The 26,453-nt window shown below is 44.6% G+C and overlaps 1 pseudogene; it reads left to right on the top strand.

Moving 5' to 3' along the window:
* Positions 1-5,392: 5,392 nt before the first annotated feature.
* On the top strand, positions 5,393-25,962 carry LOC134346018 (uncharacterized; annotated as a pseudogene).
* The last annotated feature ends 491 nt before the right edge of the window (positions 25,963-26,453 follow it).

Below are 26,453 nucleotides of genomic sequence, written 5' to 3'. Positions count from 1 at the left end.
CTACGGTGATTCTTCTAGGAACATCTGGAAATAAATCGCTATATTTAAAAATTAATCTGCTCTCTCTGCTCTGGCTGTAAATGAGCTAATTTCTCATCAATATTTTCCTAAATTGTTGAATTTGTTAACGTGGCTGAAATAATTTTGGGATTAAAATGCGTTTCAGATGAATCATCCATTACGTCTTTAGAAAGATCAGTCTCATTATTGACCACAACAGTCATAGTCGCAGCCTCTTTCTCATAATACGGTTTTCTCATATTTATATGACACCGCTGTGTTGGATTTCTTGAATCTGGCGTTTTCATCACATAATCCACATCATTTACTTTAGATTAAATCTCATAAGGACCATGAAATTTTTCTTGTAATGGATAAGTTTTCACCGGGAAAATACCAACACCTTACCGACAGACTTTAATGACCTCATTCTAGCTTCCTTATCATACCAAGTTTTCATCTTCTCCTGAGCCAATTTTAAATTTTCCTTGGCCAAGCTATAAACTTTATGTAATCTTTCCTTGAATTTCTAAACGTAATCCAGCAAATTAGTGTGAACCTCTTTATTAATCCACTGTTCTTTCAACAAGGCCACAGGTCCTCGAGCTCTATGCCAAAACACAAGTTCAAAAGGTCTAAAACCTAATGATTCCTGCACTGCCTCCCGTACTGCAAAAAGTAGTAAATGTACACCTTCATCCCAGTCCTTTTCATTTTGCACACAATACGTCCTAACCTTAGTTTTAAGGGTAGAATGGAATCTCTCCAAGGCTCCTTGCGATTCTGGATGATATGCAGATGAGGTAATCTGTTTTGCTCCGAATTTATCAATTATCTGCTGAAACAATCCAGACATATAATTACTACCTTGTTCAGATTGTATTTCCTTAGGCAACCCAAAAGAAGTAAAACATTTTATAACAGCCTTTGTCACAGTTTTTGCTGTTATATTCCTAAGCGGTATTGCCTCTGGAAACCTAGATGCTATACACATGATGGTCAGCAAATATTGATGTTCAGTGTTAGTTTTTGGCAATGGGCCTACACAATCTATAATAATTTTGGAAAACGGCCCAACAAATGCTGGAGTCGGTTGCAGTGGGGCCACTGGAGTAACTTCATTAAGTTTACCGACAATGTGACCAATGTGACACGTATGACACGTCCTGAGAAATGTCACCACATCTTTTCTCAAACTAGGCCAGTAAAAATGTTTAAAAACCTTGTTCATAGTTTTCTTTACACCTTGATGACCACCCAAAGGCATACTATGAGCCATAGTTAAAATCTCATTTCGATAAACTTTAGGAATAACTACCTGGTGATTAACTTCCCATTCCTCACTGGCAGGAATTGTAGGTGATCTCCACTTTCTCATTAATACCCCCTTTTCAAAATAACATCCTACTGCCACTTTCTCAATTTCACTATCTGGAAGAGCTTGTTCCTTTAATTTGATTATCTCGGGATCTCTACCCTGCTCTGCTATCATCTCCTTCCGAGATAAAGATAAATCTTCATGGTCAGACGTACTACCAAAATCCTGATCAAATGATGAAGGTAAGAAAGTTTCTGACACATCCTCAAAATTCACATCCCCAGTTGAACTGTCATGGGTAACAACCTCATTCTGTACATCAGACTTTTTAGCTATAGCTCGGGTTACAACACAGGGAGAATCTGTGTTAGAATCCCTCTGTGGTTTCTCAGAAATAGGCTTTATTGTCAAATGTACTTTAGGAAAAACTAGTTCACCTGTTAAGTCATGCCGTAACAAAAGAGAAACATCATTCACAGCTAAACTGGGCTGTAGTCCTACTTTAACAAGCCCTGTAACTAACCCTGGCCTTAAATTTACTCTATGCAAATGTACTGGCATAAAGGCACTCACAACTCCTCTGCAGAATTCCTGTTGTTTGCGCAACTCCTCTTATATAGTTTACCTCACCAATGTCAGACTCATTACTAAAATTTAGAACAATGTCTAACATTAGTGATTTAGAAGCTCCAGTGTCTCTAAGTATTCATATTGGTACAGGAGGAGATCCCTCTTTCAAGGATACAAATCCTTCATTGTAAAATGTTCATATCCCCTCTTAACTTGGTCAGACTGTGACAAATCTTCATTGGTATTTATCGAACTCTGTGGATTTACAGGTGTTTCAATATGCTGCACACAAGCATCGGGGACTGCTTCCTTCTCTTTCTTTTCAATCGAAAACAGTTAGCTATTACATGTCCAGGTTTCTTACAATAATTACAAATAATACCAAAATGTCTTTCCTTCACATATCTCCCTTCATCCTTACCGTTCTCACTAACTTCAGATTTAATTCCTGGTTTACCTTGAGTCTCTGTGCTATTTTTCCTACCTGGAGAAAAATTATTCTTATGAATTGAATCATTCTCATTTACTTATTTAGCAGACTCCTGCAATGTAGCAGTGTCCCTTTCACTTAAGTATGACCTCACTTCAAGAGAAATGTTTCTTTTAAATTCCTCCAGTAAAATTAACTCTTTTAATTTATTATACTCCCCATTCAGATTTTAGAGGAAAACCATCTCTCAAAACTCACAGATTTCTCGTAGGCAAATTCCACGCAAGTTTTTTTCCCATAGATTTCTTCAAATTTCTGAATCTTTCTCTAGAAGCTTCCGGAACCAACTCATACGCTTTCAATATATGCTGTTTCACAATATCATAATCAAGAGCTTGCTCAGCATTTAAAGCTGTATAAATTTATTGTGCCTTGCCTCTAATTATACTTTGTAACATCACTGGCCATCTCTCTTTCTGCCACTCTAAACTCAGAGCAATAGTTTCGAAATGTTCCTAAATGAAGCTTTTGCTTCATTAAATAGAGGAGCCAAAATAATTTCTCGACAAGCAACAAGCTGTTCCCGAGAACCAGAAGACTGATTTTCCATCCACATGGCTGACAAACGATGTTCAGGCTGATGTCTGCACTCTCTATTTGTCCTCCAGATTACTTCAAAATTCTCCTCAGTTGGCCACTCCATTAGCATCTAGCTGTCACATGCACCAACTCTATCATGAGCTCAAAGCTCTCTGTGCTACTAAAATTTAATGATCTCTCAAACACCAAGATGCCCTTCAAATTGATCTAGGAATGCATGAGTCTTTAGTTCTTTTACACCTCCTCTCACTCACAAAACTGCTTATTAGATATTCACATGAATCACTTCCTTCCTAGAGTAAGTGTCACCAACATTTCAGCCATTAAATGCTTCCTATCACAGGGTCAACGTGGACTCCGTCAAGGCCGCACGAATTCAGATCTAAGGAACTGGATTCCCGATGTAAGGTGGGAGGTTACACCGGTTAGAAAGATGTCCTTCTATACCAGTGACAAAGAAGAAGCATCAAAAATAAATACGCGAGGTGAAGGAGAATAATAAATAACCACGGGGCATAAACAATGATCAAACAGGTTATAGATTTTAGTATTGCGACTTGATATTCATGTTATTATGGTGAAGGAAGGTACAGACTGTAGGTTATCAGGGCGTAATCTACTAAAGAAGCGAACGGGTTCGATGGTTGACAGGACACTGAGGAACTCGCCTATTTCCAGGGGTTGGGAAAAGAGTGACCGCAGAAGTAAATCGTTGAAAATATTGTTTCCTAAACTCACATACCTCCTGTAAATTAATGACAAATCGGGAAAGTGTATTTTTGCACGCAAATGCCAGGACAAAAAATAAAGTTCTGCTGCACAACTGATAGATTTTCTTCTGTTCAAGGTAGTTGCATGTGTAACAACATTTACAGATTCCAATCAATCAGAGCCAAATTGTTTTATGTTATATGGTGAATATCATGAATTAGATTCCTTTACCGAGATAATGGACAATGTCACTTGCAATCTTTGTGGGAATAACCAGTTACGGTATTTGTAGGAACTTATTGAAATTAATCCAAACCAACCCGTTTTTGACATTACGGATTGTAAATGTAGAAAGTCGATAGCGCGATCCGCTGTCTCCTGGTCAAGGAAGCCCACACGTAGTAATACCTGGTGGTGTCTGAGATAATTTGCCTGACCTGGAACTCGGCCTTTTCGAACCAGACCAGGGGTTGAGTGGTCCAGTAGGTTAGCAGCTTACGGGAAACTGCATTCTGCAAAGCCGAGTCGTTCATGCTGGGTCCAAATGCCGTTGGACCGTCGGGATCACCAATGTAGTCGCCCTGATATGTAACGAGTGAAACCAACACACTGAATCGAGCAGGGTCTGGTTGAACTGTTACTGTTTTCCCACGTGCGCTTAAGTGCCCGCTCCCAGCATTCCCCGCTCTTTGCGGGGCAGAAGTGACGTCGCTTCCGGGCTGAGGTCTGCCCCGCACTCAGAGCACCCCTCGATTGCCGCTGACTGCGGACTCCCCACGACTGCTGGAGCCGGTTCGCTTGTCGAGGGGCGAGTCGCCATACCTGTATTGTTCATGTCCCAGTTCTGTAAAACTATGGAACATATGGTAATCCAGTCTGTGGATTATGTTTTGGAAAATAGAGGTGATATGTCGTTTTATCAGAGTACTTTTCGGAATGGTGGAAAGTCATTCGATTGAGTTTTATGTTTGGAAGGTGAAACTAGGAAAGCAGCTAACTAAAGATACTGTGATGGCAGTATCTCTGATTTTAAAATGGATGTGATCTGTAATGGAAGGAAGAACTTCCGAATAAATTTGGATATTCAGAGTAAGGGGATTGTATATTTTTCTGAGTTGTTTTTTATTTGGACGGTCTTATTCCAAGAGATCTCTTGTAACTCGGCGGGACACATCAATGGGATGAGAAAATATATGATATGTTGGATAGTTACTACAGTAAAGAAAAAACACTATACACACTGTATTGCCGTCATTGGAGTTCCTGGTGAGTGAGCATGTTTGGTATCTCTGTGTGTTAACCGCTGCGAATCTGTTTGTGATCATTTAAAAAGTTTGCAATTTTATGAGGCTGCACAAATATTCCTCAGCTATTAATCCTGTTAATTCATAGTTTTCATATTTCTCATGCTCCGGCAACCGAAACTAAATCTTTTATTCCTCTAACTCTCGGGATCCACCGGAATATTTTTCTTGCCTTCCGTGGCATCTTGCCCAGAGTAATACTTGTGCTTCCGATCTACAGAATTTATGTCAACGGGTCTGTGGCGTGTGTTAGCCCATTGAATAGCCCTGCAGAAATAATCCTTTCAAGGAGACAATCTCCCGCTTGTTACTGGGTTATCCCTTTCAACCCTGTGGATCGCTCATGGGTCCCATCAGATACTGAGCTTCAAGAGACCGGGTTAGTCATAATTAATTCAGTAAATTCGGCCTCATCAGAGACTCGAATCAGGATTCGTACTAAATAGAAAATTCCGCGCAATGTTGCTCATGGCAGGTCATTTTACCCCTGCCGTTTACACTACCGAACCTCTTAACTCGCCCCCGAGTGAAGCAGATGAGAAGCAGTTGGACCCGGCTCCGATGTCGTTTGATTTGCAGCTGCTCAGCGATTCCAGCATTCCTGGTTTTTATCCGAAAGGCGATAACTTGTTTAGAGACGAACAATGCATTCAGTAATCTCTAGTGTCTGTTCTCCTCTCTCTTTTCAGTGAATTTAGTGGAGATTGTGATCCTTTCCCGGGAAAAGTGCGGCCTCTCCACCTGCAGCACTCGCTATCTGGTGGCAATGGGAGCGGCCGATCGACGGAGTATCGTGACCGAGGTCATGTTCTATCAAATTGATTAGCATTATTTTCCGAAGTGGAATTCCCTGAACCTAACCCGTGTGTGCAATGTTCTAGATGTACTGACATTCACAGCCACTCACTGTTCTGTCTGGTTCACCGTCACTTTCAGCTTTGATCGTTTTGTCGCCAGAAGCTGAAATTCAAATATTGCAACGGGAAAACTGCGGCAGTGGTTCCAACAACAACCGGCGGACTGTTTTGCTTGAAAAACGTTCCTCCCTACTTCATACGGGAACCCGAGGAGATTATCAATAATGCTCCGTGGTTTTGTAAAATGATAGAGCGTTATAGGATTGACCCCGGGAGGGTGGGTTTCGACTGGATCGATACGCTTTTAACTCCATTTCTGCCTTTCACTGCAATTCTGATGCTGAATGCTCTGACGATCAGGCACATTTTAGTGGCCAGTCGGGTCCGTAAGGGGCTGAAGGGTCAGAGCAAAGGGGAGAACCGCAGTGACCCGGAGATGGAGAGCAGGAGGAGGTCTGTGGTTTTACTCTTCGCCCTCTCCGGCAGCTTCATCCTAATATGGATGACGTTGGTTGCAAAATTTCGTCTATTATCAGATGACAGGATCTGATTTCAATGATTCTGAACAGATTTTTCACAATGTTGGGATTTTGATGAAGAACTTCAGCTGCTGCACAAACACATTTATTTACACAGTGACTCAGTTCAAGTTCAGGGAGAGGCTGAAGAGCGCAGTGAAGTATCCGGTCACCTCAGTGGTTCAGTTCATTAATAAAGTCGTGCTCTGAGTAGAACCAAGAAACGGCTGCCGTGTCTCCAGTCAGGGTTCCGCTCCAGATTCAAGGTTCAGACTTTACACGGTTTAATATCATTTCCAGTGCACAATGTAACGGAGAACGAACATTTGTGTTCCGGTGAAGTACAAAAAACAGAAAAAATGAGAGAGAGAGAACTCTAAAATAAAAATCAGTAAATATAAAAGCATAAGGTAGCTTGTATACATTGATTTTATGCACTGTGCATAAAGTGACGCTCGGTCTAGCAGTGTTCGTATATCAGCTGTCTCTATCTGTAAATGATTAAATAGTAGTACTTAGTGTTATGTTTGAGTAGGTTAGCGGATGGATGTATTTATGAGCTGTAAGGTTTTAAGAAACCAGCTGTTTTTGAGTCTGGTGTTCCTGTTGTATATGGCATATTGCCTCTTTCTTGATAGCTGTGGGACAAACAGTCCATAGACAGATGGAATTCTTTATGATATTGTTGGCCTTTTCCAGTATCCTTCTGTATATGTTTCTCTCGATCATGTATCCTCCCTATACTTGAAAGCAAATAGACAATAGGTGCAGGAGTAGGCCATTCAGCCCATTGAGCCAGTACCACCATTCACTGTGATCATGGCTGATCATCCACAATCAGTACCCTTTTCCTGCCTTATCCCCATATCCCTTCACTCCGCTATCTTTAAGAGCTCTATCTAACTCTTTTTTGAAAGAATCCAGAGAATTGGCCTCCACAGCCTTATGAGGCAGAGCATTCCACAGAACCACAACCCTCTGGGTGAAAAAGGTTTTCCTCAACTCTGTTCTAAATTGTCTACTCCCTATTCTTAAACTGTGGCCTCTGGTTCTGGACTCCCCCAACATCGGGAATATGCTTCCTGCCTCTAGCGTGTCCAATCCCTTATTAATCTTATATGTTTCAATCAGATCCCCTCTCATCCTTCTAAATTCCAGTGTATACAACCGCAGTCGCTCCAATCTTTCAACATATGACAGTCCCGCCATCCCGGGAATTAACATCGTGAATCTCTGCTGCACTCCCTCAATAGCTCGAATGTCCTTCCTCAAATTTGGAGACCAAAACTGTACACAATATTCCAGGTGTGGTCTCACCAAGGCCCTGTACAACTGCAGAAGGACCTCTTTGCTCCTTTACTCAATTCCCCTTGTTATGAAGGCCAGCATGCCATTAGCTTCCTTCACTGCCTGCTGTACCTGCATGCTTACTTTTAGTGACTGATGAACAAGTACACCTAGATCTCGATGTACATCCCCAGTTCCTAGCTTGATACCATTTAGACAGTAATCTACCTTCCTGTTCTTGCCACCAAAGTGGATAACCTCACATTTATCCACATTAAACTGCATCTACCCACTCACCCAACCTGCCCAAGTCACCCCGCATTCTCATAACATCCTCCTCACATTTCACACTGCCACCCAGCTTTGTGTCATCTGCAAATTTACTAATGTTACTTTTAATCCCTTCATCTAAATCATTAATATATATTGTAAATAGCTGTGGTCCGAGCACCGAAACTTGCGGTACCCCACTAGTCACTGTCTGCCATTCTGAAAAGGACCCATTAATCCCTACTCTTTGTTTCCTGTCTGCCAACCAATTTTCTATCCATGTTAGTCCCCTACCCCCAATACCATTTGCTCTAATTTTGCACACTAACCTCCTATGTGGGACCTTATCAAAGACTTTCTCAAAGTCCAGGTACACTACATCCACTGGCTTTCCCATGTCCATTTTCATAGTTATATTCTCAAAAAACTCCCGAAGATTAGTCAAGCATGATTTCCCCTTCGTAAATGCTGAACTTTCACCTGTCCCTGTCTTCTTAACACCTGCTGTCCTTGGCAGCCATTTCGATATATATTATGCCCGCTTGGCCTTTCTCTGCCCTCCATCCTTTCCACGCATTACAATATTTGCCGCTGCCTACCACCGCCTGCACCCGTTCATAACTTTGTTACGCCATGTTGCAATGAAATCTCCTGTTTCTTTAAGACTGGCCCGTCTCGACATCACTCCCTATTTAACGACCTGCTCCGGAATATAAGCTCGTACTTATCTCCGTAAAACATTTTCATGCGCACAAACCTTACTAGCTGTGTAACACCTTAAAGCTCTTACATCTCTCCTAATCTCTGTAACCCCTCAGCCCCAGCATGCCTACCTGTCACTGTTACCATATAGCTCACCTCCACCATTCCAGATGTCTGCAATCCTCTAGTCCCAACACCGTGCCCCTTACTTTTAAACCTACCTAGCTCATATTCCATTTTTAAAAATCGATTAATGTCTTCCAGCTCTTCTGATCTCCCTATCTCCGTATTTCCTTCCAATTCCTCACACGCCTCATATCCCTGTAAAATCCAGTAACCCTACATCCCGTTATATCTTCTCCTCCCTCTGTTCTCCACACCATTCCTTGCCTGTCCAAACATTTTCTGTTCCCAGAAGGCTCCTCTATCTTTGTATCCAGCTTCGGGGACCAATACTATTTCTCTCTTTGTAGTATCCTAACAGCCACAGATTATTCTGGACTTGTTCCTGAGGATTGGAGGGTGGCTAAAGTAACCCCACTTTTTAAAAAAGGAGGGAGGGAGAAACCGGAGAATTATAGACTGGTTAGCCTAGCATCGGTGGTGGGGAAAATGCTAGAGTCAGTTATCAAAGTTGTAATAACAGCACATTTGGAAAGCGGTGAAATCATCGGACAAAGTCAGCATGGATTTGTGAAAGGAAAATCATGTCTGACGAATCTCAGAATTTTTTGAGGATGTAACTAGTAGAGTGGATAGGGGAGAACCAGTGGATGTGGTATGTTTGGATTTTCAAAAGGTTTTTGACAAGGTCCCATAGAGGAGATTAGTGTGCAAACTTAAAGCAACGGTACTGGGGGTAAGGTATTGATGTGGATAGAGAATTGGTTGGCAGACAGGAAGCAAAGAGTGGCAATAAACGGGACCTTTTCAGAATGGCAGGCAGTGACTAGTGGGGTACGGCAAGGATCAGTGCTGGGACCCCAGTTGTTTACAATATATATTAATAACTTAGATGAGGGAATTAAATGCAGCATCTCCAAGTTTGCGGATGACACGAAGCTGGGCGGCAGTGTTAGCTGTGAGGAGGATGCTAAGAGGATGCAGGATGACTTGGATAGGTTAGGTGAGTGGGCGAATTCATGGCAGATGCAATTTAATGTGGATAAATGTGAAGTTATCCACTTTGGTGGCAAAAACAGAAAACAGATTATTATTTGAATGGTAGCCGATTAGGAAAAGGGGAGGTGCAACGAGACCTGGGTGTCATTATACACCAGTCATTGAAAGTGGGCATGCAGGTACAGCAGGTGGTGAAAAAGGCGAATGGTTTGCTGGCATTCAGAGCAAGAGGATTTGAGTGCAGGAGCAGGGAGGTACTACTGCAGTTGTACAAGGCCTTGGTGAGACCACACTTGGAGTATTGTGTGCAGTTTTGGTCCCCTAATCTGAGGAAAGACATCCTTGCCATAGTTCACCAGATTGATTCCTGGAATGGCAGGACTTTCATATGATGAAAGACTGGATCGACTAGACTTATACTAGTTGGAATTTAGAAGATTTAGGGGGGATTTTATTGAAACGTATAAAGTCCTAAAGGGATTGGACAGGCTAGATGCAGGAAGATTGTTCCCGATGTTGGGGAAGTCCAGAACGAGGGGTCACAGGCTGAGGATAAAGGGGAAGCCTTTTAGGACCGAGATTAGGAAAAACTTCTTCACACAGAGAGTGGTGAATCTGTGGAATTCTCTGCCACAGGAAACAGTTGAGGCCAGTTCATTAGCTATATTTAAGAGGGAGTTAGATATGGCCCTTGTGGCTAAAGGGATCAGGGGGTATGGAGGGAAGGCTGGTACAGGGTTCTGAGTTGGATGATCAGCCATGATCATATTGAATGGCGGTGCAGGCTCGAAGGGCCGAATAGCCTATTCCTGCACTTATTTTCCAAGTTTCTATGTTTGATTTCTTTTTCTAGGTAAGATTTTACAGCTCCTATAATACACTCCCGTCCCTAAAATCACTCTAGTCCATTGTTTTCCAACATTTTTTAGCTAAACACCCCCCGAAAGCAACTTGATACCAGTTACCGCCCCAACCCCCCATAATCTTGACCGCTCCGGGACCACTCCTATTTCCCCAACGTCCCATTAGGATACGTAACCGCCCCCTTCGTGGCGGTACCAACCCGTTGCGAAACTCTGGTCTGGTCCTTACACTCACGCTGAACGTTTTGTCCTCATAGGACCTTTCAGATCCACCCCTTTTCCTTCCTCTCTCGTTTGACTTCACACTGCCTTTTATCTGGCAGCCTTCGCTCTTCCGCCTTATTCTTTCCCGGGATCCCCGCTGTGAACGCAATCGGGTCTTCCTTCAAGTTTGAATGCAGTATTAGTGGCCAGTCGCACTTGGATAGCCTTTTACACCTGCGGCGGGGGTGGGGGGGCGCGAGAATTCATGTTCATCGTCCTTACTCCATATATCCTGCATTAAAATGTTGGGTGTTTCCCTCACCCGGCTGAGGTAGGTCTGCTTCTATTTGTTTTTGGGTTTTTCTGCCCGCCTCTCCAAGCGTCCTTACGTGACCTTCACATGGTCTAGTGGTATCTTTAAGGTGGTTGTCGAGGCCGCTGTTGGACACCCGAGTATCCTTTAAAAGAGTATAAAGACCGCAAGAGAGTCTTCTTTTATCTGCAGACATGAGGTAATCTCGGCAAAATCCCCTTGTTGTTGGTCTGTCATTAATATGGGTTCAGTTCTGTCAGCGACCTGTGGGTCGCCTTACATCGTCCCCCTCTGGTGTATCCCAGTCGTCTTCTGGAGTCTGTCTGGGAAGGGGGAACCTGCTCTCTGTCCTGCCCAAGAGTTCCATACATAACCCTGAGGAGTGCGCGCAAGTTCCTGGGCAGCGGCTGGAAAATTTGACAAGTCTGAGAGAGCAAATTATGGAATGCCACTGGTTTCCCTACCGGGTCAGGGGATTAACGAAACATATTACGCACCCCAGCCGAGATCCAGGTCTTTAGAATTGGGATTTCTCCCACCATTATTCGGGGAAACTGAATGGTATAGCCCCTGGTAGGGCTATCTGCCGCCTTAGCGCGTATTCCCTTTGATCTTGTTGTCTGCCGTGTCTGTCGCCAGCTTATAGGAGTTAATTCAGGGAACCGTTACATCCCAGCTCTACCGGCCGCGGAAACAATAGCCGACGTAGAGAGCGCCCCGGCAGGCGGTTGTCGGGGCCGCTGTTGGACGGCTGCTGCTACTTCACTGACCTCTGAGAGGTCTTGAGATGGATAGAAGGAGCAGAAGCAGCCGGATGCTGTTCGCGGGTCCCGGAGCCGCCGCTGTCGGCGCCATGATTTTTTTTGTTAGAAATAGTTCACTTGTTAAATTCCTTTTCAGGTTGTTCTGCTTTGCTTGACAACCTCTTCTGTTTTTGTTAAAACACCACACCATATAATCGAGGCCCAAGTGCGATCCCCGCTACCTGAACAGCCGTTTTCTTCCAATATTTTAGTTTTAGCAGGTCGAAAGCACCCCCATAATTCCAATCCCTTGACTTCAATCATACAAATCACTTGAAAATGTTACAGAGTACTTGCTGTACCCTGTTTTCAAACAAACCTTATCGGCGGGCGATCTTGGGGGAACCACCAAATCTTTGTCTTCCTGTACGTTTCGATTGTCTTCATCGTCGGGCCGTTTACCGGTATTTTCGTTTTAGCATCGCTCCGGCATCGCTCGTAATGCGCAGTCGGTGTACCTTTGGTCGGGCCGCCAACATACCAGGACGGTTACCCATCACTTTTAGTCTTAAATCTTACTTAACAGATGTCAATATTTTCCCGCGCCCCAGTTATCCACATGTACAATCCGCTGATTGAACATCTGGGACAGGGAATATCTGGGTCCCAAAGAGGATCAGTTTTATTTTGCAATCTCACGGGTAACTCTTTCTGGCACAGTCCCGGTGTTAAATCCCGTCTTTCCGGGCAGTCTCACAGGCGGCCTCATATCCTTCCGAGAGCCAATTTCGCGGTGACGGGTTCACTACATCCTGTTTAAAGGGATCCCATCCTCGTCACAAAAATTGTCAGGGGAAATCAAAGAACATTCGTACTCAAATATTGATATTGTTAGGGAATTCAAACAACGCTCCGTCCCAGACCATATTCGATGGTCTTTTATTTCCGTGGCCACGTGAGAATCGTCTCTCAGAGAGCGGCGATTCTGAATTACGCAGTCCATAATGCTCCCTTTTCGACATCCATAGGCTTCAATTCAAGGATTCCTGATAAGGTAAACCGATGTAAAAATATAAGCATTTGTGAGTCTGAATGCAAGTAGCTTTCAAAGCAAGGCCAGCAGCCGGGAGAGGGTGGTTAGTAATTAGCTCAGCATCTTGCTCTATGTTTTAATAAAACTTGTTTTTCCACACTCCCCTTTATCATATCGACATTTTCTGTTCGCTTCTACTACAACATGCATCAGTCACACATTATCCTGAGCCCTGTAAATTCCTTCATAGGCAGTGTCCCCCCTTTCATCTTCCGAACATGCCCTCTGGTTTTAGGCATTTCATCTTCAGGGAAAAATACCGGCTGTCCACTCTGTCCGTGCCTTTCATATACCTGTAAATTTCAGTCAGACCTGCCTCAGCATTTGGCGTTCAAGATAAAATATTCCTAGATTCTCCAATCTCTCTCTATCCAGGATGCATGCTCTGAAGACTCTTCGACTCACCGATCAAAACCTCCACATTTTCCGAACAATTGAATACAATACTCCAGATGCGGTTGGACTCGAAATTTATAAAACTGCAAGAACTCTACCTGACATTGGAACTCAGTGTCTCGATTGCTAAAGACAAACAGGCCCTAAGCCACCCTTACCGACCCATGCAGCCACTTTACAGGAGTTACGAACTGGGATCCCAGGACCATCTTGTTTAACAACACATCCCATGATATAAGCACCAATCCTGGTGAATTTCCTCTTCAGTCTTCCAGAACAAAACATCATTTATATAGAATGCTACCCAGAACTAAATACAACATTTCAAGAAACATAGCAAGTCAGGCAGCATCTATTGAGAGGAATAGAGTCGACGTTTTGGAAGAGAATCTTCCGTTACAGCATTGACACTGGCCGTTCGGCTCACCCCTACCATGGCGATTCGCTGACAATCAAAATATTTCTGTCTTCATGTCTTTGTCCGGAATCCTCTGGGACAGAAATTCGCCAGATGTACATCTCAGTCGTATGGGCTCAGGGTCTGAAGGGATTTCCCCTGCTGTAAGAGTCATTGATTAAACCTTTCGTATCCTACAGTTCTCAACCGTGTCTTTTACATTTGATTAAGTACAGGACCAGAAAGGAGGTAGTGTTATGTCTCTTAAAGAACCACAAAGAGGATAATCTTTCAGTGCCAGGCGGTATTTACAGCAGATTATTGAGAGGGGCAGGAAATTAGATTAGATACTGCAAACTTGACCAGTATATTTGAGCCCTCTCTAGCCACAAGAAAGGTACCAGAAAAATAGTGACGAATTGTATTCTATTATTCCTGAAAGGGGATGGATAATCCTGGAAAATATACACTGCTGAGTCTCAGTTCAGGGGTAAGGAACTTACTGGAGAGGATTCTGAGGGTTGGGATGTACAGTTAATGAACATCACACACATAAGTAGACTCCCTGCTCTTCCAATCTCTGCCGATCTGCTTTACGGCCTAGTCCCAACTACCTGCAGTAGAACCATAGCCTTTCATACACCTTCCATTCATGTACCCGCCCAAGTGTCTCCTAAATCTTGCGATTGAAACTGCAACCTCCATTTCTTCTGGCTACTCATCCCACGCTTACACCGTCCTCTGAGTAAAGGAGTTCCCTCTCGTGGTCCCCTTGCACCCTTAACATCTGACTGCTTGTTCTCCTCCCACGCACGTTAAGGGGAGAGAGCCTCAGTTTGGGTGAGAAAAGACCTATTGAATCTTTCCCTCTCACCCAAAATGGGATCATTCTAATTGTTCTATGTAATCTTTCAAGCTTATTTTAATATGTTCCAGTAGATAAGTAACTTGTACTGCACGCAACACTCTAAGCTGGATATCATTAACGTTTTTCATCACAGCAACAAAACATTCATTTCGTGTACTCAGTGCTCTGATTTCTGAAGGCATATACGCAAAAAGCTCATTTTATGCTCTTAACAAGGAATTTTGGAGCAGTTGTCATTCACGATTATCCGATGGTACTGACAAAATCCAAGGGAGGAGTGGAGGGAGCTCAGAGTCTGGGGGTGTGGCCATGTGCTCAAACCACACCCCTCCACCCCCACCATCTTAGACGGTTATTAGCTACTCCATCTCAGGAGACTATGTGCCCAAGATATTTCACAGATGTCTTGCGGAATTGGCACTCGTCCCGGGAAAATTTTAACCCTTCAGTTCAGGTGGCCCAGCACCTTCAGTAGCCTCGTTTCATGTTCCTCCAAGGCGGACGACAACTATAAGATTATCCGGGTACACCAATACCTCTAGCCAGTTCATATCTCCCTCTGTTTTCTCCATGGCACGCTGGATATTCGCAATCTCAGGGACCCTCTTCACTTTGTCAGCCTCACCCACTCCTGAAGTCAAGCTACACTGAACCACTTTGCACCAGTCAGGCAGGACAGAGCGTGCCCGACCCTCGGGACTGTATACTGGTCAGAGAATGTGGAATAGGTAGTACACAAACATCCGTAACTTCCCGTTCTTCTTCCTGGCCACCACTATTAGGAAGGCATAGAGGCTTCTGGGCTCAGTCATGATCGCAGCTTCCTTCAACTTCCGCAGATGCTGCTAAACGTCCTCAAACTCTGCAGAGGCCAGTCACCCAGACCTTCCAGTGAGCGCGGTGGTCTTCTGTCACCCGGATAATGGGGCGAGTGATCTTGAACAGTAGAAAATACACCTTTCAGCTTCAGCATCTTCGCCATCAACCTCGTCTTCCAACTTGCAGGGACCAGGCAGTCCACAAAGTTGAATGACTCGGCAGACAATTTCACTTTTTTGCAGAGCGTTTCTCCCCGACTTGCCTCACGGGGACACTAGATATTACAGTAATCAGAAAGTGGTTCCCCATTGGCATCCCACGTCTCAGGGTGACCTCGCGCTTCAAAGTGCTACTGACACTCACTGTCACACTGCTCACCTGTACAACCGAGGGCTTCTGCAGTTTGGGCCTCACCAGTACCCCAGCAGGTAAATATGACTTCCCTTCCTGGCCTTCCGGCGCATCCACCAAGAGGGCGTCGGCATCAGGCATTCCGGGAAATTTGGGGTTTCCCGTCTCTCTAACTACATCCCCAGTCCGTTACACGACAGGTTTGGACTGGGCGTACCACACATCACTCTTTTATGCTCATCACCCAGCCCAGTGCGGGCACGCACTTCCTCAAAATCAGCTCGGTACACAAGGTGAATGGACAAGGTTTTCTGTAAGTTCTCTCCAACTGTTTCCTTCCTCACAATAGGAGTATTCGTTCCCTCAAGAATTGAAGGTTCGAATTTCTCGATCGGGTCCGACATACTAACACGATTGTATCAAGGACTTCAGCTACTACCGCATTTGCCTCCGAAAACTCCAACTTTAATGACAATTATTCATCATACACATTGTCATCCGTACTAAGTCCCCAGATCTCTAGCGCACCTAGTGCCGTCAATGGTCAATGCATCAAATACCGGTTATAACATCATGTTAATCTGAGAGCCGGTGTTAAGTATGGCTCTAGCATAAATACCCTCACCTGTAGCGATACACTAGAACTTGGCCCCACTAAGCCTCCAGGAATAGACTTTTTTTCTCTCGGGTGTTCCTTGATTTACAGCTGGGAATGTGCTCCCTCTCAAACTCCAGGCCCTCCCTGGGTCTTTCTGCATAGGTATCCGGGTCTGACGCTCCAAGGGTTTCCGGTACTTCACGCAATTCCGCCTGACGTGTTCCCCTTCACCACAATTATAACAGACAATATCGGTCGCTCCCTTCTCGCGGGACACCATTCACTCTGCTCGGTCCTTCCCCTCAGGGGGTCCGGCACCCTGTCGGCTTTAGTGCGGGGTGGCAGAACCCGCTGTTAACAACGGGACATCTTTGTCCTAAGCTCTGCCACAATCTCCTTTAGCACTCTCCAGGGCTGTTTAACCGTTATCACGTCAGCCAAAGGTGGTATTACCGAGGACTGTACCCTACTGACAGAGGACTCCCGATTGTCCATCGCATTCTCCTCCTCTCTTACTTCTCTGATCAGCTCAAAGAAAAAAGGGAGGGCGCATCTTACAGATCATTCGGAGACCCCAAGCGATCAAGTCCGATGACTGCGTGTTTTTTGCAAATTGTGCCATTCTTAACTGATTCACCTCAGCCTTTTGAATGCATGTCCCTGCCCCCGATTCGCCGCAAGTAACTCAGCTGCCTTCTAACCGAGGGGGGAAAGTTTCTCCTGAAGCATGTTATGAAACCCAGTCATCAGCTTCACTGGGCTGTCCGTCGCTCCAAATACACTTTCTTTTGCTTGCCTGTAGCCTGCAGAGGTAACAAATGGTCTCTCTGCCTTTTACGGACCTCAGTACGTCAACAGCCGCCCCACTGAAACTTTCAGTTATTCGCTGTCTTTTTAGGTCATCAGTGCACTGCCACTTATCCAACGTCTGAGAGGTCTGCTCCGCCCCAGACGTACTACTCTTCTCCCTCGGGGGTGTGCATTCTCAGCTTTCCATAACTGGGCCCCACACCCGCTTGTGTAATTTGCCATTTATTCGCCAGGAAAGGAAGGGCTGGTTCAAATTCAGAATTCTTACTTCCAGCTGGAGGAATCAATCGTCCTCCCACATCAGAACAGTCGTTTCCACCTCTCCGCAGAAACGAGAGCAACCTGTCTTTGAAGTCTCTGCCCCTCGCTATGAGAAACTCGGCTTCCGATTCTTCTACCCTTTCCTACACTCTCCTCCTGCCGAAAAGTATGGACAGCCCATGACGCCTCCCTGCCGGGGCCCTAATAATAACAGACAGATTGACTGCCGTTAATTCAGCGCTAGTCTAAACTAAAACATCGTTTGTTCCCGACAATTTCTCAACCCTCCAATCCATGATCGTAACTGCGCCGACTGCTTTAACAGTACCAACAGTTCGAAATAACAATTCGTCCACTTTTTGAATGTCTACCCCACCGAATACAAGCAAATTCGTCACCGACAAGCCCGTGGATTTGCAGCTTCGCTCAAGTGGGCAGGAATGGTTACTTAAAGTGCCAGGCTTTAGATGTTTCAGAAAGGAAAGGGGGGAGGCAAAACAGATGAGATGGTGGCACTGCTGATCAGAGATGGCTTCACGGTTGCAGAAAAGGAGGAAGCCATGTAGAGATTGTCTACTTAGTCTCTGTGGATAGAAGTTAGAAACGGGAAAGGGTCAATAACTCCACTGGGTGTTGTTTTATGTACCAGCCAATAGTCACAGAGACATCGAGGAGCAGATAGGGAGACTGATTCTGGAAAGGTGTAATAATAGCGGGGATGTCGTGGTTGGAGATTTTAACTTCCCAAATATTGGTTGGTATTTCCGAGAGCAAGGGGTTTAGACGGCGTGGAGTTTGTTAGGTGTGTTCAGAATCAGTCTCCTGACACAATATTTAGAGAAGCCTACAGGAGGAGAGGCGGTACTTGATCTGCTACTGAGCAGTGAACCAGGTCAACAGTCAGTTCTCTTAGTGAAAGCAATTTTGGAGATAGTGATCACCATTCAATGTCCTTTCCCATTGCATTCGAGAGGGATAGGTACAGATAAGTTTGGAAAGCATTTAATTGGACTAAAGGGAAATATGAAGTTATCAAGCAAGAACTTGGAAGCATAAACTGGGAACAGATGCCCTCAAGCAAATATACGGCAGGAATGTGGCAAATGTTCAGGGGTTATTTGCGTGGCGTTCTGCAGAGGTACGTTGAAATGTGACAGGGAAAGGATGGTACGGTACAGGAACAGTGGTGTACAAAAGCAGTTGAAAATAGAGTCAAGAAAAGGAAAGTTTTAAAAGAAAACTAGATTATGATAGAGCTGTAGAAGATTACAGGGCAAGCAGGAAGGAGTTTAAGAATGAAATTAGGAGAGCCTGAAGGGGCCATGAGAAGGCCTTGGCAAGCAGGATTAAGGAAAGCCGCAAGGCATTCTTAAATATGCGACGAGCAAGATGATAAGACATTAGAGAATAGGACCAATTCTTGTGGCAGTGCAAAATTTTGTATGGAACCGGAGGAGATAGCAGAGGTACGTAATGGATACTTCACTTCAGTATTCACTACGGAAAAGGATCTTGGCGATGATAGGGATGACTTACAGCGGACTGAAGCGCTTCAGCATATAGACATTAAGGTAAAGGATGTGATTGAGATGTTGGAAAGTATCAAGTTGGATAAGTCTCTGGGACGGGACGAGATGTACCGCAGGCTACTGTGGGAGGCGAGCGAGGAGATTGCTGAGTCTCTGGCAATGATCTTTGCAGTGTTAATGCAGTGCTAAGTTAATGCAAAAGATCCAGAGAGACAGGATTTATGAACATTTGACGAGGCATAATATGATTAGGAACAGTCAGCATGGCTTTGTCAAAGGCAGGTTATGCCTTATGAATCTGATGGAACTTTTTTGAGGATGTGACTAAACATATTGATGAAGGTAGAGCAGTAGTGTATATGGATTTCAGCAAGGCATTTGATAAGGTACCCCTTACAAGGCTAACTGAGAAATTAAGGAGACATGAGATCCAAGAGCTCTTGCTTTGTGGATCCGGAATTGGCTTGGCCACAGAAGACAAAGTGTGGTTGTAGACGGGTCATATTCTGCATGGATGTCGGTGACCAGTGCTGTGCCTCAGTGATTTGTTCTGGTACCCATTCTCTTCGTGATTTTTATAAGTTAACTGAATGAGGAAGTGGAGGGATGGATTATTAAATTTACTGATGATACAAATGTTGGGGGTGTTGTGGATAGTGCTGAAGGCTGTTAGAGGTTACAAGGGAACATCGATTGGTTGAAGAACTGGGCTGAGAAGTGGCAGATGGCGTTTAACCCAGATAAATGTGAGGTGGTTCATTTTAGTAGGTCAAATAAGATGGCAGAATATAGTATTAATGATAAGACTATTGATAGCGCGGAGGATGGGAGGGATCTTGGGTTTTAAGTCCAAAGGACTCTCAAAACTGCTGCGCATGTTAAGAACAGAGAGGTAATGTTACAGCTATATCGGACCATGGTCAGACCCCATTTGAAGTCCTGTGCTCAGCTCTGGTCGCCTCACTATACCAACAATGTGGAAACCATAGAAAGGGTGCGGAGGAGATTTACAAGGATGTTGCCTGGATTGGGGAGCATGCCTTATGAGAAAAGGTTGAGTGAACTTGGCCTTTTCTCCTTGAAGTGACGGCTGATGTGAGGTGATCTGATAGAGGTGTATAAAATGATGAGAGGCATTGATCCTGTGAATATTCAGTAGCTTTTTCTCAGTTTTGAAATGGCAAACACGAGAGAACACGGTCTTAAATTGTTTGGAACTAGGAACAAAAGAGACGTCACGGGTAAGTTTTTTTTTAACGCATACAGTTGCAAGTGCGTGGTATGGGCTGCCGGAGACGGTGGTGGAGGCGGATACAAAGGGTCTTTAAGGAGACTCCTGGATAGGTACATGGAGCCTGGAAAAATAGAGGGCTATGGGTAACGCTAGGTACTCTCTAAATAAGTATATGTTCGAAACGACATTGTTGGCCGAAGGGCTTGTATTGTGTTGTAGGTTTTCTATTTTTCTATGCTTCTAACCCCAACCCCGTTTTGTGTGGATGTTGTGTAATTTGCTACCATGTTACAAATTAGTGCTACGAAATAACAGGCATTACCCGGCATACGATTAAGGAAACTACACTTATGAATCTTAACTTAAGGGTTAATAAAGAAACACAAAAAGAAAAGACCTCCATCTTCATTAAGTAATCAAATTTTGATCACTTTGGATTTCATCTTGAAGTTCTCGGTGACCCACGCACTGGGCCTTTGGTCACTGTGAAAGCTCGCACCACCTTCCGTACGTCGCTTGCAATACATCTCGAACAAACGGGTCTCCCACCGGGTCGAATTTTACGACCAATTCTTTCCAGCGCCTTCTCCCTTCATCTCCCGCCGAAGAAAAGCTCCAAGACCAACCTCATTGCTCCTCACCAAAAACCTTCCCCCAGTTCCGTCATCTTAACTGGATGGCACACACTCCTCGGCATCCCTTATCTTCAACAATATCCCAAACAGACTGAGAGCAGAACGAACTGCTCGTAAAGACCTGCTAAATGAAATACCAAGAGCATAACTGTAAAGATATGAACCATGGTTTACTTGATTAAGACGTCTTCTCCCACTGTAGACTGCTGAGTTTAAAACCCATACATACGGTTCGGAACGGGACCTGGACGAACTCCAAATGCACGGACTGTGACGAAGTCACTAAGGAAATTGGAATGTTTATTGGATATGAAAATGTTTATTCATCACCTCAAGCAGACAGTTTCTTGGAGACCAGTTCATTAGAGTTCCGCCGAACAGACACAACATGAAGAGTTTATACTCTGGAGCAGAATGGTAACAGTTAGCGATTCAATATAATTTTACAAGGTACTTTAATACTGAGTGTCTGGCAATTGGTTTCTTGGAAGTACATATTTACAGTACAAGCACATTTAACTGATAAGCCACACCAAATGGTTCAAACACCCTTGTTCGGACAAACTAACTCGCACAAATGGTCTAAAAAAAAACTAATTCATTAAATTAACCACAATCTGTCACCACAGGAATTGCACTTGCCTGACGTAATCGGTTTGCAAATATTTTAGAAACCTTTATTTTAAAATTTGTTAAATCTGTCCCTGTGGAATCGCCAAATGGTATTTCAAAACACCACGCATATGATGTCTTTACATTTCATTCCGAGAGATCGCCTGTAGCACAGGGAGACAAATCACGGAACAGATAAAATGCCTTCAATGTTGGATAGGTACTACAGTGTGGAGAAAATATTGCTCGTGCTTATTGCCGTCATTGGAGTTCCTGGTAAGTGATCAGCGCATTTCATGTTTGATGTTTCTGTGTATTAACCGGTGTGAACCTGTTTATGGTCATTTTACAAGCTTGGAACTTAATAATTATTGCACAAATATTTATCAGAGATATTAATCCTGTCAAATCAAAATTCTGATTTTTCATATTTAATATAAAATTAACCCTCTGTCTCTACTCTAACTCATGGGATCAACTCGAAAGTTGTTCTTGCCTTTTAGAGACCATCTTGCTAGAATTCCGCCAGACGGAAACAACTTTAAGCGTTTATGTTGTACCAATATTGGAGAGAGGCAGCTCCCAGGGAAGGTGTACGTTCTGGAGTTCACTGCTTCCGAGTTATTGATCAGAGTGAACCCCTGCTAATGTGTTTCACGTGTCCCTATGACAACTGTCATTTTCCGATTCCACTGTCTGTTGGTCAATATTTGGCACTGCTCACCTGAACCAGTCGCAAGGATCTGCTGCCGTGTGTGATTGCACTGAACTGCGCTGAAGAATTACTTCGGTAAAGCAGAGACTCTAAGCCTCTGATTACTGTTGCTCGCGATTTGGCTCTGAAATCAGTCGTAAACTAACGTAATGCTTCGTTCTGAAGAGGGGTCTTGGCCCGAAAGGTTGAACGCTTGTTCAATCTCATGAATGCTGCTGGATACGGTGAGTTCCTTCTGTATTCAAATGTCTTGCTTCCCTCTGTATCCATTCTCGGCCCCATCAGATGCAAAACTTCCATAGGCCTGCTCGGTCACGATAAATCCAATGGACAGGAATGCGAATTGCACCCAATCTTGTATTTACTGCATCAAGCATTTATCTCGGCGATTACACAATCATCCTCTTACCTCCACACCGAAGAAGGCATTTCAAACTGAGTGTGGCTCTAATGTAAGAATAGATTTGCAGCGGTCCACCCACTCTAGCCTCCTGATCTTTAGGTGAAGCCCGATTCCTGTCACAGTATGTGGGCAGGCCGACTGGGGGAATGCCATACTAGCTCGAGTACTAGGTAATGAACCAGGTCAGGTCACAGATCTCTCAGTCGGTGAGCATCTGGGGGACAGTGACCACCGCTCCCTGGCCTTTAGCATTATCATGGAAAAGGATAGAATCAGAGAGGACAGGAAAATTTTTAATTGGGAAAAGGCACATTATGAGGCTAGATGGCTAGAGCTTGCGGGTGTGAACTGGGATGATGTTTTTGAAGGGAAATGTACTATGGACACGTGGTCGATGTTTAGCGATCTCTTGCGGGATGCTAGGGATAAATTTGTCCCGGTGAGGAAAATAAAGAATGGTAGGGTGAAGGAACCATGGGTGACAGGGTGAGGTGGAAAATCTAGTCAGGTGAAAGAAGGCAGCGTACATGAGGTTTAGGAAACAAGGATCAGATGAGTCTATCGAGGAACATAGGGAAGCACGAAAGGAGCATAAGAGGAGGCTGAGAAGAGCAAGAAGGGGGCATGAGAAGGCATTGGCGAGTAGGGTAAAGGAAAATCCCAAGACATTCTTCAATTATATGAAGAAAAAAAAAAGGATGACAGGAGTGAAGGTAGGTCCGATTAGAGATAAAGGTGGGAAGATGTGCCTGGAGGCTGTGGAAGTGAGCGAGGTCCTCAATGAATACTTCTCCTCGGTATTCACCAATGAGAGGGAACTTGATGATGGTGAGGACAATATGAGTGAGGTTGATGTTCTGGAGCATGTTGATATTAAGGGAGAGGAGGTGTTGGAGTTGTTAAAATACATTAGGGACAGATAAGTCCCCGGGCCTGACGGAATATTCCCCAGGCTGCTCCACGAGGCGAGAGAAGAGATTGCTGAGACTCTGGCTAGGATCTTTATGTCCTCGTTGTCTCCGGGAATGGTAGCGGAGGATTGAAGGGAGGCGAATGTTGTCCCTTTGTTCAAAAAAGGTAGTAGGGATAGTCCGGGTAATTATAAACCAGTGAGCCTGACGTCTGTGGTGGGAAAGCCGTTGGAAAAGATTCTTAGAGATAGGATCTATAAGCATTTAGAGAATCATGGTCTGATCAGGGACAGTCAGCATGGCTTTGTGAAGGGCAGATCGTGTCTAACAAGCCTGATAGAGTTCTTTGAGGAGGTGACCAGGCATATAGATGAGGGTAGTGCAGTGGATGTGATCTATATGGATTTTAGTAAGGCATTTGACAAGGTTTCACACGGTAGGCTTATTCAGAAAGTTAAAAGGCATGGGATCCAGGGAAGTTTGGCCAGGTGGTTTCAGAATTGGCTTGCCTGCAGAAGGCAGAGGGTGGTGGTGGAGGGAGTACATTCAGATTGGAGGATTGTGACTAGTGGTGTCCCACAAGGATCTGTTCTGGGACCTCTACTGTTCGTGATTTTTATTAACGAGCTGGATGTGGGGGTAGAAGGGTGGGTTGGCAAGTTTGCAGACGACACAAAGGTTGGTGGTGTTGTAGATAGTGTAGAGGATTGTCGAAGATTGCAGAGAGACATTGATAGGATGCAGAAGTGGGCTGAGAAGTGGCAGATGGAGTTCAACCCGGAGAAGTGTGAGGTGGTACACTTTGGAAGGACAAACTCCAAGGCAGAGTACAAAGTAAATGGCAGGATACTTGGCAGTGTGGAGGAGCAGAGGGATCTCGGGGTACATGTCAACAGATCCCTGAAAGTTGCCTCACAGGTGGATAGGGTAGTTAAGAAAGCTTATGGGGTGTTAGCTTTCATAAGTCGAGGGATAGAGTTTAAGAGTCGCGATGTAATGATGCAGCTCTATAAAACTCTGGTTAGTCCACACTTGGAGTACTGTGTCCAGTTCTGGTCACCTCACTATAGGAAGGATGTGGAAGCATTGGAAAGGGTACAGCTGAGATTTACCAGGATGCTGCCTGGGTTAGAAAGGACGCATTATGATCAGAGATTAAGGGAGCTAGGGCTTTACTCTTTGGAGAGAAGGAGGATGAGAGGAGACATGATAGAGGTGTACAAGATAATAAGAGGAATAGATAGAGTGGATAGCCAGCGCCTCTTCCCCAAGGCAGCACTGCTCAATACAAGAGGACATGGCTTTAAGGTAAGGGGTGGGAAGTTCAAGGGGGATATTATAGGAAGGTTTTTTACTCAGAGAGTGGTTGGTGCGTGGAATGCACTGCCTGAGTCAGTGGTGGAGGCAGATGCACTAGTGAAGTTTAAGAGACTACTAGACAGGTATATGGAGAAATTTAAGGTGGGGTCTTATATGGGAGGCAGGGTTTGAGGGTCGGCACAACATTGTGGGCCGAAGGGCCTGTACTGTGCTGTACTATTCTATGTACTATGTTCTACCCCTTGTCAGTTCCTGGAATATGTGTTCAGCAAACCCTTGTGCCATTTTTAATCTCTCTTCTCCCTCCAGCGAATTTAGTGGCTATCGTGATCCTGTCCCGGGGGAAGTGCGGCCTCTCTACCTGCACCACCCGCTACCTGGTGGCCATGGCAGCGGCCGATCTACTGACTATTGCAACCGAGGTGATTATGTATCGAATTAGTTGGTATTATTTCCGGTGGAGCTTTCTGCGCACCACCCCTGTGTGCGGTGTTATCGATGTTCTAACGCATCCACTCACTGTTCTGTCTGGTTCACCGCCACTTTCACCTTTGATCGATTTGTCGCCATTCGCTGTCAGAAGCTGAAAACAAAATATTGCATCGGTAAAACAGCGGCTGTAGTTATAACAACAACCGGCGTACTGTTTTGTCTGAAAAACGTTCCCCGGTACTTCGTGCGGGAACCATTCGTGATCATCGACAATGTACCGTGGGGCTGTGAGACCATGAGCAATTATTTCACTGACCCTGGCTGGATAGTTTATGATTGGATCGATATGGTTTTAACTCCCTTCCTCCCTTTCGCTGTGATCCTGCTTCTCAACACTCTGACGGTTCGGCACATTCTAATAGTCAGCCGGGTCCGTCAAGGGCTGAAGTGATAGAGCAAGGGGGAGAACCGCAGTGACCCGCAGATGGAGAGCAGGAGGAGGTCTGTTGTTTTACTCTTCACCCTCTCTGGCAGCTTCATCCTCCTGTGGATGACGCGCGTAGCAAATGTTATATATTATCAGGGCTTTGGGAAAGGACTCGCTTTCAAAGATTCTGAGTGGGTCTTTCACTACGTTGCGTATTTGCTGAGGGATTTCAGCTGCTGCACGAACACATTTATCTGTACAGTGACTCAGTCGAAATTCAGGGAGCAGGTGATCAGCGCGGCGAAATATCCGGTCACATCGTTGCTCCTGCATCATTAATGAAGCCCCGTCCTGAGCTCAAGCCAGAGGGATCAACGGTGTCTCTTCTCCGGGATCCAACTCCACGTGTGTTAATATAATTCCTTCCCTTCTTGCTTTTGCTACTTCTCCCATAAACCCAACAATTTTGTGTATTCTGAGGAGGTGTTCCTCTTTATGCCCTTTATCCTACAATTCTTGCCATGAGCCCATAGTTCTTAACGCTACCGACCTTTTCACATTCCCATTTCCTAAGTGGCAGTTCACAGTTGTTTACACCTTGACTATAATTTCTCCCCCTCTTGCTTTCCCTCCTTTTCGTTTAATCCCAACAGTTTTATGTATTCTGTAATGTTGTCCCCTCTTGTGCCTATTCTCGCAACAGTGATGCCATAAACCCACAGTTCTTGACTCTACTAACCTCTTAGCTTCTGATTTTCTTAGTGAAAGATGTATATCCACAGTTGAAATGCGTTGGTAGCTAATATTCCACTGTTGCAATGTTATTAGAG

Source organism: Mobula hypostoma, chromosome 4 (genome assembly GCF_963921235.1).
Source record: "Mobula hypostoma chromosome 4, sMobHyp1.1, whole genome shotgun sequence".
In the NCBI taxonomy this organism is placed as follows: Eukaryota; Metazoa; Chordata; class Chondrichthyes; order Myliobatiformes; family Myliobatidae; genus Mobula; species Mobula hypostoma.
The sequence above is the reverse complement of the archived record's forward strand: the minus strand, read 5'-3'. Positions and strand labels throughout refer to the sequence as shown.